The sequence below is a fragment of the Pelobates fuscus genome, chromosome 11, assembly GCF_036172605.1.
Source record: "Pelobates fuscus isolate aPelFus1 chromosome 11, aPelFus1.pri, whole genome shotgun sequence".
In the NCBI taxonomy this organism is placed as follows: Eukaryota; Metazoa; Chordata; class Amphibia; order Anura; family Pelobatidae; genus Pelobates; species Pelobates fuscus.
The window spans coordinates 97,871,146-97,898,904 of record NC_086327.1 but is presented as its reverse complement, the minus strand read 5'-3'; positions in this window follow the sequence as shown (position 1 = coordinate 97,898,904).

Sequence of the window (27,759 nt, the reverse complement as noted above, 5' to 3'; positions counted from 1 at the left end):
TGCTCAGAGAGAGAGAGAAAAACAAACAACGTAACAGACGTTCTAATTTGTCCATAGCTCCTCGTTTCTCTAACCCAGTGGTGAGTAGCCAAACGCCTCTTCCAGAACCTGAACCCATGCAATTGGGTAGTGCTAAACTCACTGAGGCAGAGAGACAACACAGACGTAACGAGGGGTTATGTATGTATTGTGGCAAGAAGGGACATCTAAGATCGTCATGCCCGGTTCGGCCGGAAAACTTGCACACCTAAGGCACGTACGGGGACCGACCTTAGGTGTGATGTATATGTCCCCTAAATTGACTAAGAACCGTTTCCTGGTCAAAGTAACCTTATCTTTCGAGAACACTACTGTTCAGTGTGAGGCTATGATTGACTCTGGGGCAGCGGAGAATTTCCTAGACAAAGAGTTCTCTGCTAAACATCTCCTGCCCTTAAGACATAAAGAGAAACCTATAGCAGTCGAGGCCATTGATGGAAGGCCTCTTAACCAGCCTTTCATCACACACGAAACTCTGCCAATCACTGTTTCAGTGGGTATTCTCCACTCTGAAGAAATTACCTTTCAAATCATATCTTCACCTACAGTTCCGATAATACTCGGTTTCCCTTGGCTCCTGAAACACAATCCACGTTTGGATTGGATTGAAGGAGAGATTGTGAGTTGGGGTGAGAGATGCAAAGGTGTTTGCTTTAAGCAAATCCCACAACCTATTGGCACCATTAATGTTCCTGTTACACCTCCCTTGACCACACAAATTCCACAGCAGTATATGGATTTGAAAGAGGTATTTAACAAGGTCCAGTCAGAAGGGTTACCTCCTCATAGACCTTATGACTGTACTATAAACTTATTACCAGGGACTATGCCTCCCAAGGGAGGAGTCTATGCCTTGTCCCCCCAGGAAAATCTTTGTTTGGAGGAATATATTAAGGATGCTCTCAGAAAGGGTCATATCCGTAGGTCCTCCTCACCAGCCGGGGCTGGATTCTTCTTTGTCTCTAAAAAAGAAGGAGACCTACGCCCTTGTATTGATTATAGGGGTTTGAATAGGATTACCATAAAAAATGCCTACCCTATTCCCCTTATATCAGAGCTATTCGACAGATTAAAGGGAGCTCGAGTCTTTACCAAGCTCGATCTCCGAAGTGCCTACAATCTAGTCAGAATTAAGGACGGTCACGAATGGAAGACCGCATTTAACACCAGAATGGGACATTACGAATACCTGGTTATGCCGTTTGGATTATGTAACGCTCCAGCGGTATTCCAGGATTTTATCAACGATGTCCTAAGAGAGTACCTTCACATGTTCGTTCTAGTGTATTTGGACGACATTCTCATCTATTCCCCAGACCTAGAGACACATCACGAACATGTGAGAATTGTACTGAAAACCCTGTTACAGAACGGCCTTTACTGTAAACTGGAGAAATGCCAGTTTGACCAAATGGAGATACAATTCCTTGGATACGTTATATCTCCGTCTGGTTTCCAGATGGATCCTCGTAAACTGGAGGCAGTCTTACAGTGGCCATTACCCAAGGGCCTTAAAGCTACTCAACGCTTTATAGGTTTTGCGAATTACTACCGCAAATTCATAAGGGGATTTTCCTCCGTGATTTCCCCTATAACCAATTTAACAAAAAAAGGAGCAAATTGTATATCTTGGCCCAAAGAAGCAAGAGAGGCATTTGAACGATTAAAATCTTTATTTTCCTCAGCACCTGTCCTGACCCATCCTGATCCATCCAAACCATTTATCCTAGAGGTGGATGCATCAGAGACAGGAGTTGGAGCCATTCTGTCTCAAAGAGAGAGTCCTGATACGCCTTTACATCCCTGTGGATTTTACTCTCGCAAACTCACACCTGCAGAGAGGAATTACGACATAGGGAATAGGGAACTTTTGGCCATTGTACTTGCCCTTAAGGAATGGAGGCATCTCTTGGAAGGTTCCAAAGAGCCACTTTTGATCTTTACTGATCATAAGAATTTGGCTTATATTGGGGACGCTAAGAGACTGTCCTCTCGTCAGGCTAGGTGGTCATTGTTCCTCTCCTGATTCAATTTCGTAATTACATACAGACCTGGTACTAAAAACACCAAGGCAGATGCACTTTCTCGGCAGTTTGAGACAGATGAAGTTCCGGAACAGGTGATATATCCTATTGTACCTCCTGAATGCCTCATTGCCACTACAGTTTCCGAAGTGTCTTCTCCACTCTTCTATGCCATAATAGCAGATCAAACTCAGGCACCTGTGGGAAAACCTCCGGACAAACTGTATGTGTCACCTCAGTTTCAAAAGAAGGTACTAGATTTGTTCCATGACAGCCTCACAGCGGGCCATCCTGGAGTCCATAAAACTCTCTCTGCCATCTCCAGGAGATTTTGGTGGCCTGCTCTTAGAAATGATGTCAAAGATTATGTTGGGGCATGTCAAATATGTGCTGTTTCTAAAGTTCCTCCCAGGTCACCTCCTGGACTATTACAACCACTGCCCATACCTAGTGCTCCATGGACCCACTTGGCCATGGATTTCATTGTGGATCTACCCAGTTCAAACGGGTTTAATACAGTCCTTATGGTCATTGATAGATTCACGAAGATGGCACATTTCGTCCCACTTAAAAAATTACCATCTGCTCAAGATCTAGTTCAAATATTCTTGAGAGAGATCTTTCGGTTGCACGGTGTACCCAAAAGCATAGTATCTGACAGAGGTACCCAGTTTGTTTCTAGGTTTTGGCGTTCCTTTTGCAAACAATTGGGCGTCGAACTCTCCTTTTCGTCAGCATATCACCCTCAAACAAATGGAGCAGCAGAGAGGGCGAATCAGTCTTTAGAAGCCTATTTACGTTGCTTTATTAATGCCAATCAATCTAACTGGTACGAGCTCTTACCCATGGCTGAGTTCGCCAGAAACAACGCCACTCATGAATCTTCTAATCACAGTCCATTCTTTGTTAATCAGGGTTATCACCCCACTGTTTTTCCTTCTGCATTCTCAGACACAGAAATCCCCGCTTTGAACACCCGTTTAGATTCGATTCATGATACTTGGGATTCCGTCCATTCAGCTCTGCAAAAAGCCTCATTACGAGCGAAGGTCCAAGCTGACAAGAAACGGGGCGCTAATCCTGTCTATATTCCAGGTGACAGGGTGTGGCTCTCCACAAGACATATCAAGCTTAAGGTCCCGTCCATGAAATTTGCCCCTCGGTACATTGGTCCCTTTCGAGTTACCCAACGTATTAATCCAGTGACCTATACTTTGGCACTACCGGCTCATATGAGAATAGCGAATACTTTCCATGTGTCTCTGCTCAAGCCCCTTACTTGCAATCGCTACACAAGGGTATCCACTCCTCCTCCGCCCTTGGTAGTGGGTGATCAAGAGGAATACGAAGTCCGTTCTATCATGGACTCCAAATTATCCAGAGGTGTCTTGTCCTATCTCGTTGACTGGAAGGGTTATGGTCCCGAGGAACGTTGTTGGGTTCCTGCTGACCGGGTCCATGCGCCCCGTCTTATCCGGTCATTTCACAACCGCTTTCCTCTTAAGCCGTGTCCTTCCCGCTCGGTGCGCGGTCTTCGAGTGGGGGGTACTGTTGCGGTCACCGGCCCGCCGAGCCTCACGGTCGTGCCCGACCGGCACGACCGCTCCGACTACACGAGCTTACCTGCTCGTCGGCGAGCCGGGAACCGCACGTGTAGTTCTTCCGGGCATCACGCCCGAATCCAATATGCCGCCGACCACGTGGTCGCGTCTATGGATAGCCCCGCCCCCGAGAATTATACTAACGTGTGCGTGACGTCACGACGTCAACGCACACGCACGTTCTGGGGTCAGAGGTCGCCCTCTGACCAATCATAGCTTAGAGAGGGGTATTTAAACCCCTAATTCACCCTAGTACTTTGCCATGTCGTGGTTTCAGTTCCCTGGTTTCCTGAAAGTGCTATTTTCGTGTTTCTGATTTCCTGGTATCCTGATCCTTGGCGTTTCCCTGGTTATTCTGATCTCTGGTTTCCCTGACTTGGCTTGTTTTATCGGTATTGAGTATTTTCTGGCTTCCTTGACCTCGGCTTTCCCTTTGACCATTCTCTGTCTCTAGCGTATTAGTCCGGCCATTCTAAGGTCCGGTTTACGCTCTGTCCTGTTATTTTTCCTTTTCTGACTTATGTATATGTTTACATAGTTTCTGCGTGCTGGACCACATTACTAGTCGTGACAGCAAGCTTGCCTTTCTTCTCTGTCAGTAAACTACGCCAGCTTTCTGGCTGTAATCTACCACATGAAGGCACAGCAATTTTACACACTTTAGCAATCTTTTCAATTCCCTTAACCATCTCTTCTCCCTCTCTGTCTTCAACTAGATCACACGCTAACCAGCCCTTACTGGGCTTCCCTAATTCCTGTCCCATTCCCCCTATAAAAGGCGTCCCAGATATAGAGGAAGGAAAATGAAACAGAGTGTCTACAATGCTCGACTGCCACTTGGAAGGGTGGGTCCCCCCAAGTGCGTCTTCCCAAAACGTAGACTAGTCACTAATTCCGCCTACCCGAGGTAGCCACGGATTGGAGCGAGGTGAGAAGTGTGTGACCAATTACTTCTCTCACAAGAGAAATAGGAGTGGAAAGTGTAAATAACACAGGAAGTAGAGTAAAAAGTAAAGTGAAAGTAGAGACAGACACAGGAGTTTGAATGACTCCCAATTAAAACAACAATTCAATTGAAATACAGTGCATGCATCACAGTTCAAATAAATTCAACAGTAATCCCTTTCCTTTACTCATGTGACCAAAGCCACCTCCCTCAACCTCGTAGTGTCCCCGCTCGGAGAACGACTTTCGTAAGTCTCACTACCAGCGGCCACGGATAACAGCTAACACCGGCCCGAGATCCGTATGCCTCCCCCGTTACAGCGGTCCACTAAGTGTGGCCACCACTATCCTCACCCTCGTAGCGCCCCTACGGACCCACCCGTAAGTCTCACTACCCCGTGGTGATGGAGACAGCAATGCCTGCCCGAATCCACGCACCACAAATAAAATTGGAATGCCACCAGCCTCAGCGCTCGAAGCTGGAGGGTACCACCTCTCTGCAAGCATAGCTATGTGCACAATGAGGCTAGCTAGGCTATCAAAGTGACACCATGGGGAACCCCCAGGAAGCAGTGAGTCTACACCCTTCCACAGACTCCCCCCACCTCTTTTTCCTTACTGCTGCAGCTACCCAGCACCTAAAAGAGGTAAACAGGCAAAGAAGACCCCCTGCAAGAAGAACTTCCTGTAAAAGGCGTCCCAGATATAGAGGAAGGAAAACCCCCAGGTTGTGCTCCTGGCACAACTTCCACAGGTCCACCCCCCTTTTTCCCTACAGCCACAGCCACGTGGCTCCTAAAAGGGGTAAACAGGCAACAGAGGACCCCCAGGCAAACACCACAGGTCCACCCCCCTTTATCCCAAAGGGGCACACAGACAAACACTCCACCCGGGCACTTAAGCTAGAGACAGACCAATGCAAACACACCCAGGCAACAGATAGACAAAATGCAGGTAAACAGGTGGGTAACAATAAGGCACCGGGCAAGATATTACCTGTCTTTGATGTCCTCCCGGCAGCAGTCACAGACACTGGGACGGGTCAATCAAAGGGGCTGGAACATACCGGCTAGGCTCTGCAGTAGTCTCTACCGTGTACTGGGAGGTGATCAGTCTCCTTTCCTTCCCCCAGGATTCCTCCGTCCAGCAGCGTCTTCCTTAGGATGGCTTACCGGCCAGAGGCCATAGCCCGGTGCCCCACGTATGGGCGCCAAATTGATGTAGATTATTTTGAAAATAAACAAATATGTTCAAATGTCTATCTGTTCCTGTCCAAATCTGAGATGATTAAATTGCGTATACGCAGAAGTAAATTCACACTGACACACGGAGTTCAGGTTAAAAGCACCTCGAGAAAATTTAATGGCATCTGGTTAAAAGCGGGCTCGCAGACCCTTATAAGAGCAAAATTACATCATCATTGAATATCAAGATAACAACAAATAAACATCATTAATTGGATTAGGTGTTAAGTGGCTGACTAGGTGTCCTCCCACCGGGAGGTGGCGTCATTTTGGACACGGGTGTGGACAGATGGCTCAAGCGCCATCTTACCCAGCACGAGGCTTACTCGGTGGGAAGGGGGGCTTGGGCATCATTTTGGGTAGTTAGTGATGTCAGACTCGGGGTCAGGTTCAGGGTCTTTTTTATGAAAGAACATTTCATTAGAGCAGTTTTCACATGGCCTAGCTATAGTATACTTTGTTTCACATTACAGGAACTTGATAATTCCGGTGTTAGTCATGTCCTTCTAGAAAATACATTCTCTATTCAATATTCTAAATGCTGTTAGGAAAATCTGTCATGTAATGTAATGTAGTTAAAATGGAGTTAGTACAAAAATGCAATACAGGATCAATAAAGGTTTTTAATAATTCTACATCACTCCCTATTACCTTTCTTGTGAATGGGCACAACATTCGCCAACTTCCAATCTTCTGGGACTACTCCTGTTATCAATGATTGGTTAAATAAATCTGTTAATGGTTTTGCTAGTACACCACTAAGCTCTTTTAATAGCTTTGGGTGTATTCCATCAGGTCCCATTGACTTATTTTCTTTACTTTTGAGAGTTGAAATAGAACCTCTTCCTCTGTAAACTCACGTGTAATAAATGACTCATTTATCCTTTTTCTTAACTGAGGTCCCTTTCCTTCATTTTCATCTGTAAATACCGAACAAAAATAGTAATTGAGGCAGTCAGCTAGACCTTTATCCTCTTCTACATACCTTCCTTCTTTTGTTTTTAATCTAACTAATCCTTGTTTTACTTTTCTTTTCTCATTTATGTATCTAAAAAAAGTTTTGTCCCCCTTTTTTACTGACTGTGCTATTTTCTCGTCTGTGTGTGATTTGGAAGCTCTTATGACTTGCTTAGCCTCTTTCTGCCTAATCTTATAGATCATTCTGTCTTCCTCACTCTGTTTTTTTTTTATAATTACTAAATGCTAACTTTTTGTTTTTTACTATTTTGGCCACATCTGCAGAGTACCACAGTGGTTTCTTGAATTTTTGCTTTTACTGACAAGCCTAATGCAATTTTCTGTTGCCTTCAGTAGTGCAACTTTTAAATAATCCCATTTCTCTTGGACTCCATTTAAATTGCTCCAGTCTGATAATGACTCCTTTACACATATTCTAATTTTAGAAAAGTCTGTTTTTCTAAAGTCTAAAACTTTTGTTCTTGTGTGGTGTGACTCAGTCACTGTTCTTATATTAAACCACACTGACTGATGATCACTGGATCCTAAACTTTCACCTACAGTAATATCTAGTATGGCCTCTTTACGAGTTGGCTCCTCAACGACTTGTTTTAGAGACAATCCCAGTAGGGAGTTTAGAATATGTGTGCTCCTGGCACAAGCAGCTATTTTTGTTTTCCAATTCACATCAGGAAGATTAAAGTCACCCATGATGATAACTTCCCCCTTCCCCGATAACTATAGTTAAATAGAGATTACAACATGAAAAGGTGCTGAAAAAAATTACAGCTCAGTGAGCTAGAAAATCATCAAATATATCACACTAAATAGAGTGAAGTGAAAGAGGTTCTAAAAAACGTAATCTCTAGAGTATTAATCAATAAGGGTAGATGAATATCATCACTATCTGAAAAATAGCTCATACAGCTCTTTACATACGATGTGTCAATAGTATTTAACGTTGCAGGTAGCAAAACAGAGAGTACAATACAAAATAGCTCAAATGTATCTGTATAATTGAAATACTAGACTTAGACTAGCCTATCATAGAACTGCCCAGGTAGATAAATAGAACAAAGTATAACCTTGAAAGAAAACATAAAAAAATAGACATTTGCAGCAGAGCAGAAAAAAGGGGGCAGATTGTCTAAATTGCCACAATTTAAAATGGCTAAAAAAGTTAAAGCAGAAATTAATTATGATAGTAATGCTACTAATAATTAAGCAAATAGATAGTTATTAATAACTATAGTAGATATCAAAGCTCAGAAGACCCTAGATCTAAACTGTGCCTTCAAGGGCACCTGTGCTATTAAATCTTGTATTGATCTAACCAGCTATCTACAATATATAAACTTAGGCTTCCTAAAAAAAATAAAAAAAAAATCCTAAAGGGGTCATTGTTTGATGTATAGTCAATATGTAATCAGTTTAGGTAGAAATAATGCAAGTCTTGACTTGATTCAAAGCCCTGACATGCGTTTCGCCGGTCAGGCGGCCCTTCAAGAACTAAAGGAAATCAGTAGCTTGCCCTTCGGTAAATCCCCATTCAGGTCTCAAAAACATTTTTGCTCACTTGTGCAGAGAGAGAACCAGTTCCAAGGCATATCAGACAGACCCATAAGGGCAGTCCAGAACTGAAATGCCGGCAAGGTCTCGGACGATTGTTTCGGACTTCTTTGGGTCTCGTCAGCTGATACCCCTTTAGTCACAGCACACGACTGGATTACCCTTTTAACGTGGGGATATCCAAGTTAGTGCACTTTAATCACCATTGGAGTGAACCTGAAAAAATCTCCAGCTATTTAAATCTTCATAGGGATTTGGTATAGTGCGCATGTAACTTTTGTTTTATTCTATGCAGTGGCTATCTTGCCTGGTGTGTTCCTTTATGGAACAAACGTGATTAAAAATAGTTTGAATTAGTATGTTCCTTTGATTACATTGCATATTTTAGTTCACTGAAAATAATAAAAGGAATTTAGACATCACCAGGGCCAGCGTTTCTGGTGTGCAAGCAGTGCGGCCACCCTGGGCACCATGGCTACTGGCAACTTAGACTGAAGACAATGAGATGTGGAAACCTAAGATACATTTTAAAACAGGCATTACAGTGTGGTGAAGCTGAACACAGTATCTCCACATACTTTCATCCCCCCACACTCAGCCCCCATACTCACCCCTCATACTTACCCCCTCAATTACCCTGCCACAGTCAAACCCCATCCCTGCCACACTCAACCTCTAGCCCTGTCCCAGTCAATCCCTCTCAATCTGCCATACTTAGCCCCCTCTTCCTGTCTCACTCAGCCTGCCACTGTCACCCCCTACTTACCTTGCCACAGTAATTCTCCCTTTACTCTATCACACTTACAAACCCATAACCTAACACTCACTCCCTATATTTTGTCACACTTACCCCAAACCTGTCACACCATGTCACACTCATCCCCTCACCCTGTCACACTCACTCTGCTAGTCACCCTACTCACCCTGTCCCAGTCACCCCCTGAAGACAGTCATCATCATATACACACGGTCACTTTCCACATATAAATCACAGTGTCGTCGTAAACAAAATGCACAAAGATTACAAGAAGTCCTCCATCAACACAACACACCACAAGCAGCTATGCATATACATACATGTTCAGACACAGACATACCATACACATGTTCACTGCTGTCACATGTGTATGGTATGTCTGTGTCTGAACTGCCGTCTGTGTGACCGCACAAGAGATGCACGCTAGGCGGCCCACGGTCAGCCAATGAGTACCTCTGAGCAGAGGCCTGGTCACATTCTTAAAGAGCCCTGTAATATCGACAGCACCTGTGCCACTGTTTGTATCTATGGCCCTGTGTGTGTATGTGTCAGTGTCTGTATATACGTGTATCTGTGTGTCAGTGTGTGTGCATGTGTCAGTGTTTGTGTCAGTGTCAGTATGTGCATTTATGTGTTTGTCAGTGAGTGTATGTGTCTGTGTGTGCATGTGTATTTGTTAGTCTGTGTGTATGTGTCATTGTGTATATGTGTCATTGTGTACATCTATGTGTCAGTGTGTGTATATGTGTGTACCTGAGTGTGTGTGTGTGTCAGCGTGTAGGTGCACCTGTGTAAGTATGTATGTGTATATGTAATCAAATGCCAACACTACATGCAAAGACACCCTTGCAATCAAATGCCAAAACTATATACAAACACACCCCTTCATTCAATCACTAATACTACAAACAAATGTAGACCTGCATATAAAAGCCAATTCTATATGCAAACAAACCCATGCAATCAAACTCAAACATTACATACAAACACATGCCTGTATTAAAATGTCAAAATGATATTCCAACACCCCTTCATTCAAACACCAACACTACACATAAAAGTACACCTGCACTTAAAAGCCAACACTGCATACAAACACACCTTTGCATTCAAATGCAAACATTACTACTTGGAATTTCAATTGCACACACACATAACCCACATGTCGAGAATATTGACAATATAAAATTATGGATCATTAATAGATATTCAGAATTATAATACATGGATACAGAAGCCATGTTGTTCACTCACACTATAAAGTAAAGCTGAAACAAAGTTAATTTTAAAACAAGGACCTTACAAACACCGATTCCCAAACCATACAGGTGGCTGAGGGAGGAATAAGGTGACAGAGTTAGTGGGTGACAGGTGGCAAAGTGAGGAGGTGACAGGTGGCAAAGTGAGGGGGTGACAGGGGGCTGAGGAAGGGGGTGACAGGTGGCAGTGTCAGGGAGGGAGGGCGTGACAGAGTGAGGGAAGGAAGGGGTGACATGGGGTAGAGTGAGGGGGTGACAGGTGGCAGTGTCAGGGATGGGGTGACAGGTGGCAGTGTCAGGGAGGGAGATGGATGGTAACAGGGGGCAGAGTGAGGGAAGGAGGGGGAGACAGGGTGCTGAGTGAGGACGTGAAAGAGGGCTTAGTGGGTGACAGGGGACAAAGTGAGGGGGTGACAGGTGGCAGTGTCAGGAAGGTAGCGGGTGACAGGGGGCTGAGGGAGGGGGTGACAGGGGGCAGTGTCAGGGAGGTAGGGGGTGACAGGGGGCTTAGTGAAGGGGTGACAGGGGGCAGAGTGAGGGGGTGACAAAGGCCAGAGTGAGAGGGTTATAGGGGGCTGTTGGAGGGGGTGACAGGGGGCAGTGTCAGGGGGGAGGGGTGACAGGGGGCAGAGTTAGTGGGTCATAGGGGACGACAGGGGGTTACAAGAGCCAGAGTGAGGGGGAGACAGGGGGCTTAGTGAGGGGGTGACAAGCGCAGTGTCAGGGAGGGAGGGCTAATAAAATGAATTCCTTTTCTTTCCCTAGCGGTCCAGTGTCCTGGCTCCCTGTTGGTCCGGTGGGCTTTCCATCCGGTCTGTAGCTCCGCCGGTTGTGAGCTGCAGAACAAGTGAAAGGAGTTTCACGATCTCCAGAAGTCAGAGCGGTGTCGTGGTAACCCGCAGCAATGCTCTGATTGGCTGGGGATCGTGAGATGGCTCTCTGGGCAGACTGGAGGGGGCCTCGCACCCGGCGGCATAAAGTGCAAGCCGCTGGGCCCCCTTCTCATGTCATGGACCAAGGACCCGACATGTAAGTCTGCCCTAAGGTGATTTAGGTGGCCCCAGTCAGTGCAAGGCCTTAGGCGGTCGCCTAAATCACCTAATTAAAGAGCCGCTTCTGGGCCACTCATTAGATGGCTGCTAGAGATGCTTCATAAGGCAGTGAGCAGCACTCCATTCAGTGTCTCCACCCTCTGCATGCAGGCACTGAACTTTCCTCATAGAGATGCATTGCTTCAATTCATATCTATGAGGAGATGCTGATTGGCCAGGGCTGTGTTTGAATCATGCTGGCTCTGCCCCTGATCTGCCTCCTTGACAGTCTCAGCCAATCCTATGGGGAAGCATTGTGGTTGGCTCAGACCACCACTTCTGATGATGTCAGCAGACAGCAGGCAGGTCAGAGACAGACAGGGGCAGAGCCAGCAGCTGCAGAATGCAAGTAAGATTTTACTATATTTAGGGAGGCAAGGGGGGACTAAGGGGGCTAGACTATAGGCTCAGGAATGCCAGCAGTGCCCCTTCAAGTAGTATTACCAGTAGGTAGTTTTAGAGATAAATGAGAGGAGAATGGTATCACAGTGTAGGTGTGAAAGAACTCTCTCCACCCAAAATGATGGGGGAAATAATCAATAGACAGACAACTCAAGGGGACCATCTGATCCAAACGGACTGACGAACAAGGGGAAAAAGACTGACCTATGCCAGTGAGGGACTTAGCAATTGACAACTAAAGAAAGAGGTTCCTTACCATAGCAAGCAGTGACAAAGGAATCTTTTCTTCAAATTTTTCTTCAAATTTAGTAAGTAGTACTAATGTAGTTTCTATCCACAGTTGGTTAATCCAAAGCTTATATCAGCTTATATCAGACTAAATCAGTTAATCTTGCCTTTAGGTATATAATGTTAGAATTAAAATAGAAGTAAAGAGATTTTCCTAATGTAGTGCGGACAGTCCCTGATTCCAATTTTGTCATGATTAGAGCTAATATGAACTCATAACCTCTGAGTCTCATATATGGAAATACAATTTGGCAGTAAAATAAGGATTAGCCGGGGCGCAGCCTGACACTCAATATGCTGGATGTGCTTTCTCATAGCTCCTGCTTTTTTTTTTTTTGTAAATCTGTTTTATTGAGATAAAGTGAAATCATTAGCATACACGCAGGTCTCCAGAAATATAAACTTCTTGCAAGTGCACCAACATATGTCACATTCGGTTCCATGTAGTACATTTCAATATATAGCACGACATTCTTTTACATTGTGATCCTGCTCACTACGTCTTGTTTGTTGCCAGCTGTACCATATATATATGTCAGTGGACCTGTGATAGATTGTCCCCCACGCTACAGCATCCGATCTTTTCTTCGTGTGTATGGGTGACATCTCGGAGTGTAAGCGGGTCACACTATCCGGGTCTGTGTTTTGTGACAAGTGTTTATGAAGCAAAGGTCCTGTGTTGAAGGGCAAGGGGAGAATACGTGTGTGTAAGTGTAGAGACAGGATTGTGTAGAGAGGGCGAGTAGAGTCTTCCAATTAACGCTGTGTTACTCAGCTAGATGAATACTAGGTTCCCTACGGCTAACGCGGGTAGCGAAGGGTTAGCAATATTCTATCCCTGTGGGTGATATCAGATAAACATCTCGAGAGATATCTTCTGCTTTTCTCACCTGAAATTGTGATTGTTCTGCCTCCAAGCACCCCAGAAACCATCCTGTGTCAGCTGTAGACCGACACTACATCTGCCTGCACCTTCATCAGCTCGGATTTCCCAGGTCAGATGGACACTGACCGTGCCCTGGCTCTGCGGCCTAGCAAAGTTGTATGACAGATAGGGTTTTACATCTTGGCCACCCTTGTACTAGAGGAGGACTCAAAAGTTTTTTTGTAACAGGGCCATCTCTACATTATTTTTGTCACTGCTCACAGACACAGAGACATATTTACAAACAAGGATATTCTCAGGTACATACACAATTAGAAAATGAGAGACACACACAAAGACACACTCAGTCTGTTATTCTTGTTGTTTTCATTTTACTTTATTTTTTAAGCGCCAACATATTCTGCAATGCTGTACATGAGTACAACTGATACAAGTAAAAAAACAAGAGGTACAATACATCTGAGACAATGCAAAATTTGACAAATAAATACATAGGCTTACCTTTAGAGGTTAAGCCATTCATAATTCTTCTATCCAGTGTCGTTAAGCTCCGACTGTGTCCCCCTGCTGCTCTCAGATTCTTCAAACAGTAAGCCTTGGAGGGGCCTCGATGACTTGTTGAGAGCATCAGCTGATGCTTTAAGCCAATTTTTATTTGGATTATGGATAATAGTCACCTGACATATCACCATGGCCCTATGGATCAATGGATTTCCTAAAACGCAGATGGAAACAATATCAGGTAACTAAAAAGACATAACATTTCATTTATGTCTAGCCTTTCTCCTCTGAAACTGTTCATCTGCCACCATCCGCTCAACACACATCATTGTGCTGACTTGTCTACGGCACATGTTTTGCAATGCAGTGCCGGCGCTTCCTATAGGTGACTTAGGCAGTCGCCTAGGGCGCCCCTTAGGCCCCCCTTATGTACATATATTAATATACACGTAGACTTAGGAAGGGATGCCGCCAGCCCCTCAAATGCTGCAGCCGCCTGAGCGCTCTAAAGAGAGCCTCAGGCGGCTGCAGCACTACCCGGGGCAGCATGTCCATAAGGACGCAGCAGCCCGGGGGCGCAAGAAAAGAGGGATCGGCAGGAGGGAAGCGCACAGTGGAGCCAGACTGCAGCCAGAGCCCATCATCACCCTCATCTGGTTGTAAGTAGGCAACCTAGTATATTATTTGTGGCACTAATCTCTAATTTACCTCACATTAAAGGGACACTATAGTCCCCAGAACCAGTTCAGCTTAATTAAGTGGTTTTGGTGTCTATAGCCTGTCTCTGCAGGCTTTTTAATGTAAACACACACTGTGTGCAGCACTGGCATTAGTTCATATGGCAGATCACAAAGGTGGGGCATTGTGATGTCACATGGGGAGGGGAGAGGAGGGGTGGCAAATTTTTCTTTTGCCTGGGGCGGCAAAAATCCTTGCACTGGCCCTGGGCCCATGCAAAACATGCTGCCTTCTTCACAGCATTAGAGACAACTATATTTCCAGTGGTAGGAGGAGAAAAATGGTATGAATTTCATCTGACAATTAAAAAAAGAACTGCTCAAATTTAACATTTATTAATAAATCTTTATACACTTATATAAACTAGAATAAACTTACTATACAGGAAAGGAACCAACACTGTTATTAATTAAATTGCATTATCCAATTTGTCCACTAGATGTACCTCCTCCCCAATACATTTATATATGACATAGAGACGGAGCATTCCAAATACCAGGGGATTTTAAAAATCCCAAACAAAAATATTTACAAACATAGAAAGGATTAAAAAATTGTAAGTATTTTAAATTGCAGTTTTTGCAGGATTCCCCATGGACCTCAATGCTGTACTCTCGCACATACAAGGGACAGGTTCAGGCAAACAAACTTATCTTTACCTGCCCCTCTCGGCCAACAGACCACAAGCGGCAAATGCATTATTGTGGGACTTTGCAAATTCGACAAAGTCCCCAAACAAGCTGGTGAAACTGAACGAATGATCATTGCAGCAAGATTATTACCGATTTACACAAGTAGATACTATTGAATAAAGGCTGGCATCATGTTAACTCCCAAACCCAATTTCTCACATGTCATCTCCATGCCTCCCAACATTTCAAAAAGACAAAGAGGGAGATTTTCAGTTTAGCGGTGTGAGTGGAGGTGTGCCCAAGGGAGGGTTGTTCTGAGAAGTTTTTGGTGACTTACTAATAGCAACAGTTTATGTAACTAAAAAGTATTTTTGAACAAGAGTAATGTATCTTATTTACATAGAATGATTTCCAAACACATTTGTTGTAGCTTAAAGACACATTACTGTGAGTATTATTGCTGTGGAGCTCTGTTATACACTCAGACACACCAACAATATGAAGCTCCTAGAAAAGAGGGAAATTAGGATAGAAATGAGGCACAGAGGGATTTTAGCCCAAAATAGGCACGGTCCCTCTTAAACATTGCATATTCTTCAAACTACACACCACGATCCACTAACACTCCATCCAAACAACTACTAATTTAGGGGTTAACTACCACTTATCAAAAGTGGGCAAAAATATAGTTATTTTGTCCACAAGCAATAAAATACATGAAACATATTTATAACGTGCCTAAAATATATATTGTGCTAGTGACTGGATTGTTCCTTTAGGTCCTAGCATAGCAACTATCTTACTTTACATTTGACATAATGTGTTGACAACGTCTGATGTATTGTAATTTTGATAACAGTATTTATTTTTGGGGCACAGATCACGTTGATTGATATATCGGAGTATGTTTAAGGCAATTGCCCTTATTGTTTGAGTTACCTTTCATGTTTTTTTAGAATACTGCGTCACTATTACATATTCATTTCTTTGTTTGGACAGTCTGCACGTATGAAAAGTATTATTCAAATGCCATATTTCCCTGCTTTTATGACCTGTAACGCTGAAAATAAAAAGAAATCAATGATATTTTTATGGGTTGAAGGGACATGCACACCTCACATGATTAGTTAGCAGGAAATACATTTTTTTTTTTAGAGAGTATAAAAAAAAAAAAAAAACTTAACCCCTTAAACTTCTGGAATAAAAGGGAATCATGACATGTCACACATGTCATGTGTCCTTATGGGGTTAAAGGCAAACTCTAAAGGGACACAAGGGAATCAGAACTTTTAGGTAAAATTAGACAAACGGGCTTAATTTGTTAATGTTTCCAGATCAGCTAGTTTAAAGGATCACTATAGTGTCAGGAAAACAAACTCATTTTCCTGACACTTTAGCATCCTTAGCCCCCCCTCCCCCCCCCCCCCCTTCAACCCCCCACCCTCAGGGCCCCCCTCATTTGGAGACAGCCACTAGAGGTTGGATTAACCCTGCAATGTAAACATAGCAGTTTATCTGCTATGTTTACATCTGAAGGGTTAAAACCTGGGGGACCTGGCACCCAGACCACTTCATTGAGCTGCAGTGGTCTGGGAGACTATAGTGTCCTTTTAACTGTTTTTTTTTTAACCCTCTGTGGACAGAGGCAATTGTACACGTTTTGATCAAAACAAAATGTAAACAAACCCTAGAATTTGAGCTATTTGTCTAATCAATCATAACTTGCCTCATTCATAGTGATGTCCCGAACAGTTCGCTGGCGAATAGTTCCTGGCGAACATCGCTTGTTCACGTTCGCCCCCTATTCGTCATCATTGAGTAAACTTTGACCCTGTACCTCACAGTCAGCAGACACATTCCAGTCAATCAGCAGCAGACCCTCCATCCCAGACCCTCCCACCTCCTGGACAGCATCCATTTTACATTCATTGTGAAGCTGCTGCTGATTTGATAGGGAAATAGCTAGGCTAGTGTATTCAGTGTTCACTACAGTCCTGAAGGACTCATCTGATCTCTGCTGTAAGGACAGCACCCCAAAAAGCCCATTTTAGGGCTAGAACATCAGTCTGCTTTTTTTTCTCTCTGTGTTATGTAATTGCAGTTGCCTGCCTGCCAGCCTGTGTGTCAGGCTCACAGCATATACTGTGCCCACTTGCCCAGTGCCACCACTCACTCACTGGTGTCACAATAGCTTGCATTTAAAAAAAAAAATACTATTTTGACTGTAATATAATAGCAGTCAGTTTCCTTCATGAGTGTGCGTTTCAGGGCCTGCCCAGTGCCACCACTCACTCACTGGTGTCCCAATAGCTTGCATTTAAAAAAAACTAAACTTTTTTGACTGTAATATAATAGCAGTCAGTTTCCTTCACTAGTGTGCGTTTCAGGGCCTGCCCAGTGCCACCACTCACTCATATCTGGTGTCCCAATAGCTTGCATTTAAAAAAAACAAAACTTTTTTGACTGTAATATAATAGCAGTCAGTTTCCTTCACGAGTGTGCGTTTCAGGGCCTGCCAGGGCACAGTGTCACACCAGTGCAACTCATATCTGGTGTAACAGTAGTGTACATTTAAAAAAAAAAAAATACAATTTTGACTGTAATAGATTGAATAACAGTTAGTTGTCTGCCAGCGTGTGTGTCAGGCTCACAGTGTATACTGTGCCCACTTGCCCAGTGTCACCACTCATATCTGGTGTCACAATAGCTTGCATTTAACAAAAAAAAACTTTTTGGACTGTAATATAATAGCAGTCAGTTTACTTCACTAGTGTGCGTTTCAGGGCCTGCCCAGTGCCACCACTCACTCATATCTGGTGTCACAATAGCTTGCATTTAAAAAACAAACAAAACTTTTTTGACTGTAATATAATAGCAGTCAGTTTCCTTCATGAGTGTGCGTTTCAGGGCCTGCCAGGGCACAGTGTCACACCAGTGCAACTCATATCTGGTGTAACAGTAGTGTACATTTAAAAAAATAAAAAATAGAATTTTGACTGTAATAGATTGAATAGCAGTTAGTTGTCTGCAAGCGTGTGTGTCAGGCCTACAGCGTCTACTCTGCCAACTTCTGCCACTGCACAGTGACACTCATATCTGTTGTCACAGTAGCTTGCACGCATAGTACCACTAATCGAAAAACAAATGACAGGCAGAGGCAGGCCACCCCGCAGGGGCTGTCGTGGTCGTGGTGCTGTGATTCCCTTTGGCCCTAGAATAATGCCCAGTGTTCAGAGGCCACGTACCCTGAACTTGAAAAGTTCTGAGGACATAGTTGACTGGCTAACACAGGACACCCAATCTTCTACAGCTTGTCATGTCTTAACTGCCGCATTACCGTTACATTGTCTCTTCCGGGTTGACGGAGCTTGGCCACACCCCCTTCTCTGACGCGGTCTCCCCACGCTACATAATGAGACCGCGCCAGATTCAAGACGCTGGATTATTGTTACCGCGAAATCAAACCGGCTAGCAAGATTCCTCTAAACCCTTTTGTGCACCGAACCCGGACTGGAAACTGTTGACCCACCTTCTCCTCACCTCGACCGTGGATTGTAACTGGATCTTCTCCTTCCTGCTTAACCTCTTCCCTCCCCGGAGGAGAACTTAGGAAAACCTCGACTCCCACCATTGAAAAGCTAAGTTATAATTGCACCCGTAATAGGACACTGCCTGCCTTCAAGTCTGCTTACCTCTAACTCCAAACTAATTCATACCTGCTGCAACTTTCATTTCTTATTGCTTAGTTTCCATGGACTGGCAAACTCCTATCTGCTATACTGCATGCATACCAGAGCTGCTTAATCCGTTTAACAAACATCCACTTAAAGATACAGTACCTGTGTTATTCTCTAATATCCTAGTCATCAATCTAAATCCTGAGATATCTGCAGTTGTGTTCCATTTAAATTCATTTAAGCATTACACAGCATCCGCTCGGAACCTTGACGCACCATCCTCCTCCAGCTTAGCTTCGGGCACCTCTCAAGTTACCACTCGCCCGCCTGCCGCCACCACCAACACTAGCACCACAGCCGCTTCACTTGATCTGTCAGAGGAGTTATTTACACATCAGTTGGAAGAAATGAGTGATGCGCAACCATTATTGCCAGAGGATGTAGATAACAGGGATATGTCTCAGTCAGGCAGCATTACACACATGGACGTACGGTGTGATGATGATGATGTTGTACCCGCTTCTGCTTCGTTTGCTGAGTTGTCAGATACAAGTGAAGCGGTTGATGATGACGATGCGTCCGTGGATGTCACATGGGTGCCCGCTAGAAGAGAAGAAGAACGAGGGAAAGTTCGGATGGGGAGACAGAGAGGAGGAGGAGAAGACGAGTTGGAAGCAGGGGGAGGTCGTCGCAAGGAGCTAGTGGCACAGTCAGACAGCATGCATCGGCACCCGGGGTCAGCCAGACAGCACGCCAATCAACGCATGCTGTTGCCACCACCAGAATGCCGTCATTGCAGAGCTCAGCAGTGTGGCATTTTTTTTGTGTGTCTGCCTCTGACAACAGTAATGCCATTTGCAACCTGTGCCAAAGGAAACTGAGTCGTGGGAAGTCCAACACCCACCTAGGTAGTAGGTACAACTGCTTTGCGAAGGCACATGATCGCACATCACAAACGCCTATGGGATCAACACATGAGTACAAGCAGCACACAAACTCAAAGCCGCCATCCTCCTCCTGGTCCAGCATCTTCAGCCACGTTAACCACTGCTGTCCTCCTTGCCCCCTCTCAACTATCCGCCCCTCCGTCTCTTGCCTTGAGCAGTTCCTGCTCATCTGCCCACAGTCAGGTGTATGTCAAGGACATGTTTGAGCGTAAGAAGCCAATGTCACAAAGTCACCCCCTTGTCCGGCGTCTGACAGCTGGCTTGACTGAACTCTTAGCCCGCCAGCTTTTACCATACAAGCTGGTGGAGTCTGAGGCATTCAAAAAATTTGTAGCTATTGGGACACCGCAGTGGAAGGTACCCGGCCGTTAACGAGTATTTGTATGACCGGGGTGCTAGGACAGCCTCTGCAGAGCTGGGAATTTTTTGCCCGTAGGCTCATGCGTCCGTAGGCTCATGCCCGTAGGCTCAAACCTAGTCAGGAGGTGACAAACCTAGTCAGTCGCAGCATCAGCGACATCATACCATTTGTTTTCTTCCTGGAGCGTGCCCTGCGAAGAGTGCTGGATCAGGCCGTAGATGAGCGTGAAGAGGAAGAGTTGTGGTCACCATCACCACCAGAAACAGCCTTATCAGCATCGCTTGCTGGACCTGCGGCAACGCTGGAAGAGGATTGTGAGGAAGAGGTGTCAGAGGAGGAATGTGGCTTTGAGGAGGAGGAGGAAGACCAACCACAACAGGCATCCCAGGGTGCTGGTTGTCACCTATCTGGTACCCGTGGGTTGTACGTGTCACGATTCGGGGAACCCAACACGCTAACACACACACACACACACAGAAAAGGTGCAGTACCGGACCTTAGAGTGGCCGGGCTAAGCACACACAGAATAGTCAGGAGACAAGCCGAGTGAGGGGAACCAGAAAACAGAATAACGAGAAACAAGCCGAGGTCAAAGGGTAGGAGAAAGTCACAAAGTCGGTATAACAAGCCAGAGAGTACGTAACCAGAAAGCACACGTTCAGTATCAATACTATAAAGCAAAGACCACAACAGGGCACAGAGACAGGAAAGGTAAGTATTTAAATCCTAGCCTTAATCCTGATTGGATAACCTCCAATCAGTATTAACAAACACACGTGGGGGATATCTATACCCCCCACTGTGATTGTTGCCCTGTAGCTTTAACGCCGGGTCACGTGGGTGACCCTGGCGTTTTGATAATAGTGCCGGCTCCCAGCGTGCATGCTGCCGCTGGGAGGAGGAGAGGAGGACGTGACCGGCGTGTCAAGAGGAGAGGACGCCGCTCGCTTACCGGTAAGGGGAGAGGGGACCGCGGGCGGCGACGGACCGAGGGTGAGTGCGGAGCCCTGACAGTACGTGGCTGGGGGAAAGAACATACCTTCAGAGAGATCACTGAGGTTGAGGAACAGGACATTAGTAGCTCGGCATCCAACCTTGTGCAAATGGGGTCTTTCATGCTGTCGTACCTGTTGAGGGACCCTCGTATAAAAAGGCTGAAGGAGAACGACCTGTACTGGGTGTCCACGCTACTAGACCCCCGGTATAAGCAGAAAGTGCCGGAAATGTTACCGAATTACGGCAAGTCGGAAAGGATGCAGCAGTTCCAAAATCAATTAAAAAGTATGCTTTACACAGCGTATAAGGGTGATGTCACAGCACAACGGGAATCTAACAGGGGAAGAGGTGAAAGTAATCCTCCTCCTCCCACGACCACGCCGGCAAGGACAGGACGCTTTACAGACGTGTTGTTGATGGAGGACATGCGGAGCTTTTTAAGTCCTACGCATCGCCACAGCCCTTCGGGGTCCACCCTCAGAGAACGACTCGACCGACAGGTAGCAGACTACCTCGCCTTAACTGCAGATATCACTCTGAGGAGCGATGAACCCCTTGACTACTGGGTGTGCAGGCTTGACCTGTGGCCTGAGCTATCCCAATTTGCGATAGAACTTCTGGCCTGCCCCGCTTCAAGTGTCCTGTCAGAAAGGACCTTCAGTGCAGCTGGAGGTATTGTCACTGAGAAGAGAAGTCGCCTAGGTCAAAAAAGTCTAGATTACCTCACCTTTATTAAGATGAATGAGGGATGGATCCCGAAGGGACTGACAGTGGGCGATACATTCGACTAAAAAAGGCCTGATGAGGGGGACGTAACAGGGTGTCACGGCTGCCGGCCCGCCGCGTGATATTTAAATCCCGAGCTCACCCCAGTACCTTGCCCTGTCGTGGTTTCCTGTTCCTGGTTTCCTGAGAGTGCTTTATCATTGTGAATCTGATTTCCTGGTATCCTGATCTTGGCTTTTCCCTGGTTATTCTGAATTCTGGTTTCCCTGACTTGGCTTGTGTAAACGGTATTGTGTATTTTCTGGCTTCCTTGACCTCGGCTTTCCCTTTGACCATTCTCTGTCTCTAGCGTATTAGTCCGGCCGTTCTAAGGTCCGGTTTACGCTCTGTCCTTTTATTTTCCTTTTCTTGCCTATGTATATGTTTACATAGTTTCTGCGTGCTGGACCACACTAGTAGTCGTGACATTTGGATTAAACTGAGAAGAATAGTACTACTTAACACACCACTCCTATCTGGTGGCACATTAGATTGCACGCACAGTGCCCCAAATGTGAAGTGGGAGGACCGACCAAGCATCTTTTTCCATCTCCCGGTTCCTAAAACCGATGCCTTATATACACGTCCCCTGATAGGGGACGTAACAGGGATTAAACTGATAAGAATAGTACTACTTAACACACCACTCCTATCTGGTGGCACAATAGATTGCACGGGCAGTGCCCCAAATTTGAAGTAGGAGGACCGACCAAGCATGTTTTTCCATCTCCCGGTTCCTAAAATCGATGCCTTATATACACGTCCCCTGATAGGGGACGTAACAGGGATTAAACTGATAAGAATAGTACTACTTAACACACCACTCCTATCTGGTGGCACATTAGATTGCACACGCAGTGCCCCAAATTTGAAGTAGGAGGACCGACCAAGCATCTTTTTCCATCTCCCGGTTCCTAAAATCGATGCCATTGTAACCCTGTAACCCTTTTTTGCCCTGCTCCTGGCAACAAGCCGTAGCTAGCAGCAGTTACACCTTCTTCTGTGGCTGACAGGGATCCTGAGCCTCCTCTATAGTTGGAAGATCGGGACATAATGTTCAGATGCAGTGCCTCCACTCAGTGCAACTTCTATTTATGGGGAACCCACAACCCTGAGTAGATGAGTACCCTCCACTTAAAGGGACACTATAGTCACCTGAACAACTATAGCTTAATGTAGTTGTTCACGTATGATCTATAGCTCCCTGCAGGCAATCTAATGTAAACACTGTATTTTCAGAGAAAATTGATTGATAGGAATACCTCCAGTGGCAGTAACTCAGACGGCCACCAGAGGGACTTCCTATCATGCAGGGCCCTAAAAAGGCCCTGGACACGTCAGACGTATTAAAATACGTCTGACGTGTGCAGGAGAGAGAAGGCACTGTGTGCGCGCCTTCTCTCTCCAGCCTGTCAGCAGAGGAGGGGGGCGGGCAAAGACCGCGAGCTGAGCTGTCAGTCATTTTGACGAAATAGGGGGCTTCACAAGGCTCCCGGCGCTGGAACCAGGTGAGTAAAAGACTCTGCCTGGAGAGTCCCTTTAATACCTCAGAGACATGAAATAAATACAGACATGGGAATAAACACTGTATTGTGGTCAAAGGGATACACATATAACAGCCACATAAAACAACGCAGTTCCTGGCTAATGTTAAACAGTCACAAGAGTCTTTAGCAGCAGGAATGCAGACAACAAACTTCTCTTATTAACATTAATAACTACATCTGAACAGTTAAGCTTCTAGGTACCTGCAGGTAAATTATGTGCACAACGTTGGGGCCCTTAGGTGTAGGTAGCACTACCCAGGTACAGTTATAAGGGAGAATCCTGAAGCAATCTCTGGAGACAGTACCTTTGAGTGACTTCTGTAACTGCAGATATTTCCAGAGAGATCCAGCAGAATGTAGGACAGCAGCAGAACAGCAATGGCAATCCTTTCTCTTCCTTCTGCTGGCAGGATGCAAGAGCTCATTCACACTCCTGCAGAAAGTTCCACAATCTGCAGGGAGTTGAACATAAAATGACAGTCTTCTAATTCTCCTAGCAGAGCAGTAGACCGTCTCCAACTTCTTGTAGTTGCAGTGCATTAGCCTTCCCCTGTTATTATCTCACTGTCCCAGCAGTAATAGACCATATAAACTGGTAGGAGCACACTTTCTTTATAGCAGACTCAGAGAACATGGCGTCTCCCCTGTCCTCTTCTTCCTGCCATCCTAGCCCCTCCTCCTCACAAGACAGGGCAAAGGGCAAAGTTCCATATCTCAAAACTTAAAGTAAAAACAGTAAAATATAGCAGTCTGTTACATCCTCCCCTCTGTAGAATTCTTGCCTTCCACTGGCAAGAGCAGTCCATCTGGTTTATAACCGTTTAACAAGATGGTACAATGCAATCTAATATAGGGAAATTCTATCACTCAATATTTCAGTCAAAGTATGCAATACATTGATTAACTTAGTGCACGTGTGGGGGTTCTGAGAATATGTGGGTTCCCCAATGTTGTCATAGGTCAAGAATCTCGGGGCCCTCCGATTTCTTCTGCCTCTACCTAGGTTGCTCGGTGGTTGTCCACTAATTTCTTCATTACAGGGTCTTTCGCCCACACCATTGGGAAGGGATCTGGTAGACAGAGGTCCAGATCCTCGTATAGAGTTAGAGTCCTTAACTGGTGAATGAGGGACAAACCTGGGACTTTCAGGATTCAATCCAGATGAGGGGGAAGAAGGAGCAGAGGTAGAAGGGACCAACTGAGTTTCTGGCGCTGTCCGCCAGTCTCTGTCAGGGCTGGAACCTGTAGCTTCTTCTTTATCATTAGTTGGTGAAGTCCCGCTGGGACCTTCTCCAGGGTTGTCTTCTGATAGGGGACATAACAGGGATTAAACTGATAGGAATAGTACTACTTAACACACCTTATAATAACGCAGAGAGAGGCAACGCAAAGAGAGAAGAGTCTGAAGAGGAGTCAGAGGAGGAAGGTGGCTTTGTGGCTTGTTGTCACCTTTTGGTGACCCTTGGTGTTGTACGTGGCTGGGTGGAGGAAGAGACCTTCAATGACATCAGTGAGGACAAGGAACGGGACATGGCTAGCTTGGTATCCAACCTTGTGCAAATGGGGAGTTTGCGGTTGTGCAAATGGACTGTTTGCGGTTGTTTGTGGTGCATTAAACGGGGAGTTTGGTCTGTCACTGTGAAGCGGGCGTAACCCTATGATTGAGGTGGGGTAGGTAGGGACTTTTTATAGGGGGTGACTAGGAGGTTGGGGACTCCTTGCCACTGGAGGAACTTATTATTTGGGGGGATGGACAATGGCATGCCCAGTTGATGATATTTTTTATTATCATGGACATAACTGGCGTATAGAAATGATCTTACATTGTGAGACCAGATCTATTCACAACCAGTTATGTTTACGTTCACATCAAAACCTATTAATATATTATATATATTAAAGGGACATGTATTACTTGATGTTTTTTTAAACCAGCAAGCAAACACTTTAACACAAACTAATATAGAACAAAAAAACATTGTAAAGTATGTAATAAATGGCCACAAAATTGTAAAAAAAAATAGGTAAATGTAACTACAGTACCTAAAAAGGTTAGAAAAAGGACATAAGGGAGAACTGTGTTGCAACACCTCTCACTGTAGCTCCAGCTGTGTATTTTACCATTTACCTGAAGTGGTAACAGGGAAATAATTCTCTTACAGAAGGAGATCTGCTGGATGGACCTTTTGGACAAGGTGTCGCCCCTCTAGCTAGTGCCGCTGGATAGTCATTTCTGGATTTGGGAATGTGCTTATATATTCTCTATCTCACTTTATATGTCCTTTTTTTTTTTTAAAGGTATTTCCACGTCCTGCTTCGTTGTCTTCTCGTTGGCACTCTGTATGCCTAAACACCAGATTGGGTTTGTGTGATATTTTTTATTATTTTTTAAGTATGTACTTATTTCTCTTGTATGTGCTTTGAAGATCATTTTCTGTATACTGGTATGGTTGCTTTTGTACTCTGGCTATTTCATGTACATTTTCCTTTTGCTGAGCTGTGTGCCCATCTGGTTTATTTCCTTTGCTATCTGTTTATACACTGAACAAAATTATAAACACAACACTTTTGTTTTTGCCCCCATTTGTTATGAGCTCAAAGATATAAGACTTTTTCTATGTACACAAAAGGCCTATTTTTCTCAAATATTGTTAACAAATCTGTCTAAATCTGTGTTAGTGAGCCCAGCCCCATCACTGTGTTAGTGAGCCCTTCTAATCCATCCACCTCACAGGTGTGGCATATTATTCCACAGGTGTGCCTTAGGCTGACCACAATAAAAGGCCACTCTAAAATGTGCAGTTTTACTGTTTTGGTGCTGTCCGTGGGGGTCAGATAATCAGTCAGTATCTGGTGTGACCACCATTTGCCTCACGTAGTGCAATACATCTCCTTCGCATAGAGTTGATCAGGTTGTTGGTTGTGGCCTGTGGAGTGTTGGTCCACTTCTTTTCAATTGCTTTGTGAAGTTGCTGGATATTGGAAGGATCTGGAACACACTGTCGTATACGCCCATGCAGAACATCCCAAACATGCTCAATGGGTGACATGTCCGGTGAGTATGCTGGCCATGCTAGAACAGGGATGTTTTCGGCTTCCAGGAATTGTGTACAAATCCTTGCAACATGGGGCCATGCATTATCATGCTGCAACATGAGGTGATGGTCGTGGATGAATGGCACAACAATGGGCCTCAGGATCTCGTCACGGTATCTCTGCGCATTCAAAATGCCATCAATAAAATGCACCTGTGTTCATTGTCCATAACATACGCCTGCCCATACCATAACCCCACCACCACCATGGGCCACTCGATCCACAACGTTGACATCAGCAAACCGCTCACCCACACAACGCCATACACGCAGTCTGCCATCTGCCATGTAGAGTGAAAAACGGCATTCATCCATGAAGAGAACACCTCTACAAAGTGCCAGACAACATTGAATTTCTCTGAAACTGCTATGTTTACATCTGAAGGGTTAAAACCTGGGGGACCTGGCACCCAGACCACTTCATTAAGCTGAAGTGGTCTGGGAGACTATAGTGTCCCTTTAAAGGACCAATCTGGTGCCAGGAAAACATACTCGTTTTCCTGGCACTAGAGTGCCCTGAGGGTGCCCCACCCTCAGGGTCCCCCTCCCGCCCGGCTCTGGAAAGGGGAAAAGGGGTAAAACTTACCTTTTTCCAGCGCTGGGCGGGGAGCTCTCCTCCTCCTCTCCGCCTCCTCTCCGCCCCGTCGGCTGAATGCGCACGCGCGGCAAGAGCTGCGCGCGCATTCAGCCGGTCGCATAGGATAGGAAAGCATTTACAATGCTTTCCTATGGACGCTTGCATGCTCTCACTGTGATTTTCACAGTGAGAATCACGCAAGCGCCTCTAGCGGCTGTCAATGAGACAGCCACTAGAGGATTAAGAGGAAGGCTTAACCAATTTATAAACATAGCAGTTTCTCTGAAACTGCTTTGTTTATAAAAAAAATGGGTTAACCCTAGCTGGACCTGGCACCCAGACCACTTCATTAAGCTGAAGTGGTCTGGGTGCCTAGAGTGGTCCTTTAACTGTTTTTTTTTTTTTTGCCCACTCAAGTCAGTTACGACAACGAACTACAGTCAGGTCGAGACCGCGATAAGGACGATGAGCATGTGGATGAGCCTCCCTGAGACGGTTTCTGACAGTTGTGCAGAAATTCCTTGGTTATGCAAACCGATTGTTGCAGCAGCTGTCTTGGTGGCTGGTCTTAGACGATCTTGGAGGTGAAGATGCTGGATGTGGAGGTCCTGGGCTGGTGTGGTTACACGTGGTCGGCTGTTGTGAGGCCGGTTGGATGTACTGCCAAATTCTCTGAAACGCATTTGGAGACGGCTTATGGTAGAGAAATTAACATTCAATTCACGGGCAACAGCTCTGGTGGACATTCCTGCAGTCAGTATGCCAATTGCACTCTCCCTCAAAAACTTGCGGCATCTGTGGCATTGTGCTGTGTGATAAAACTGCACATTTTAGAGTGGCCTTTTTTTGTGGCCAGCCTAA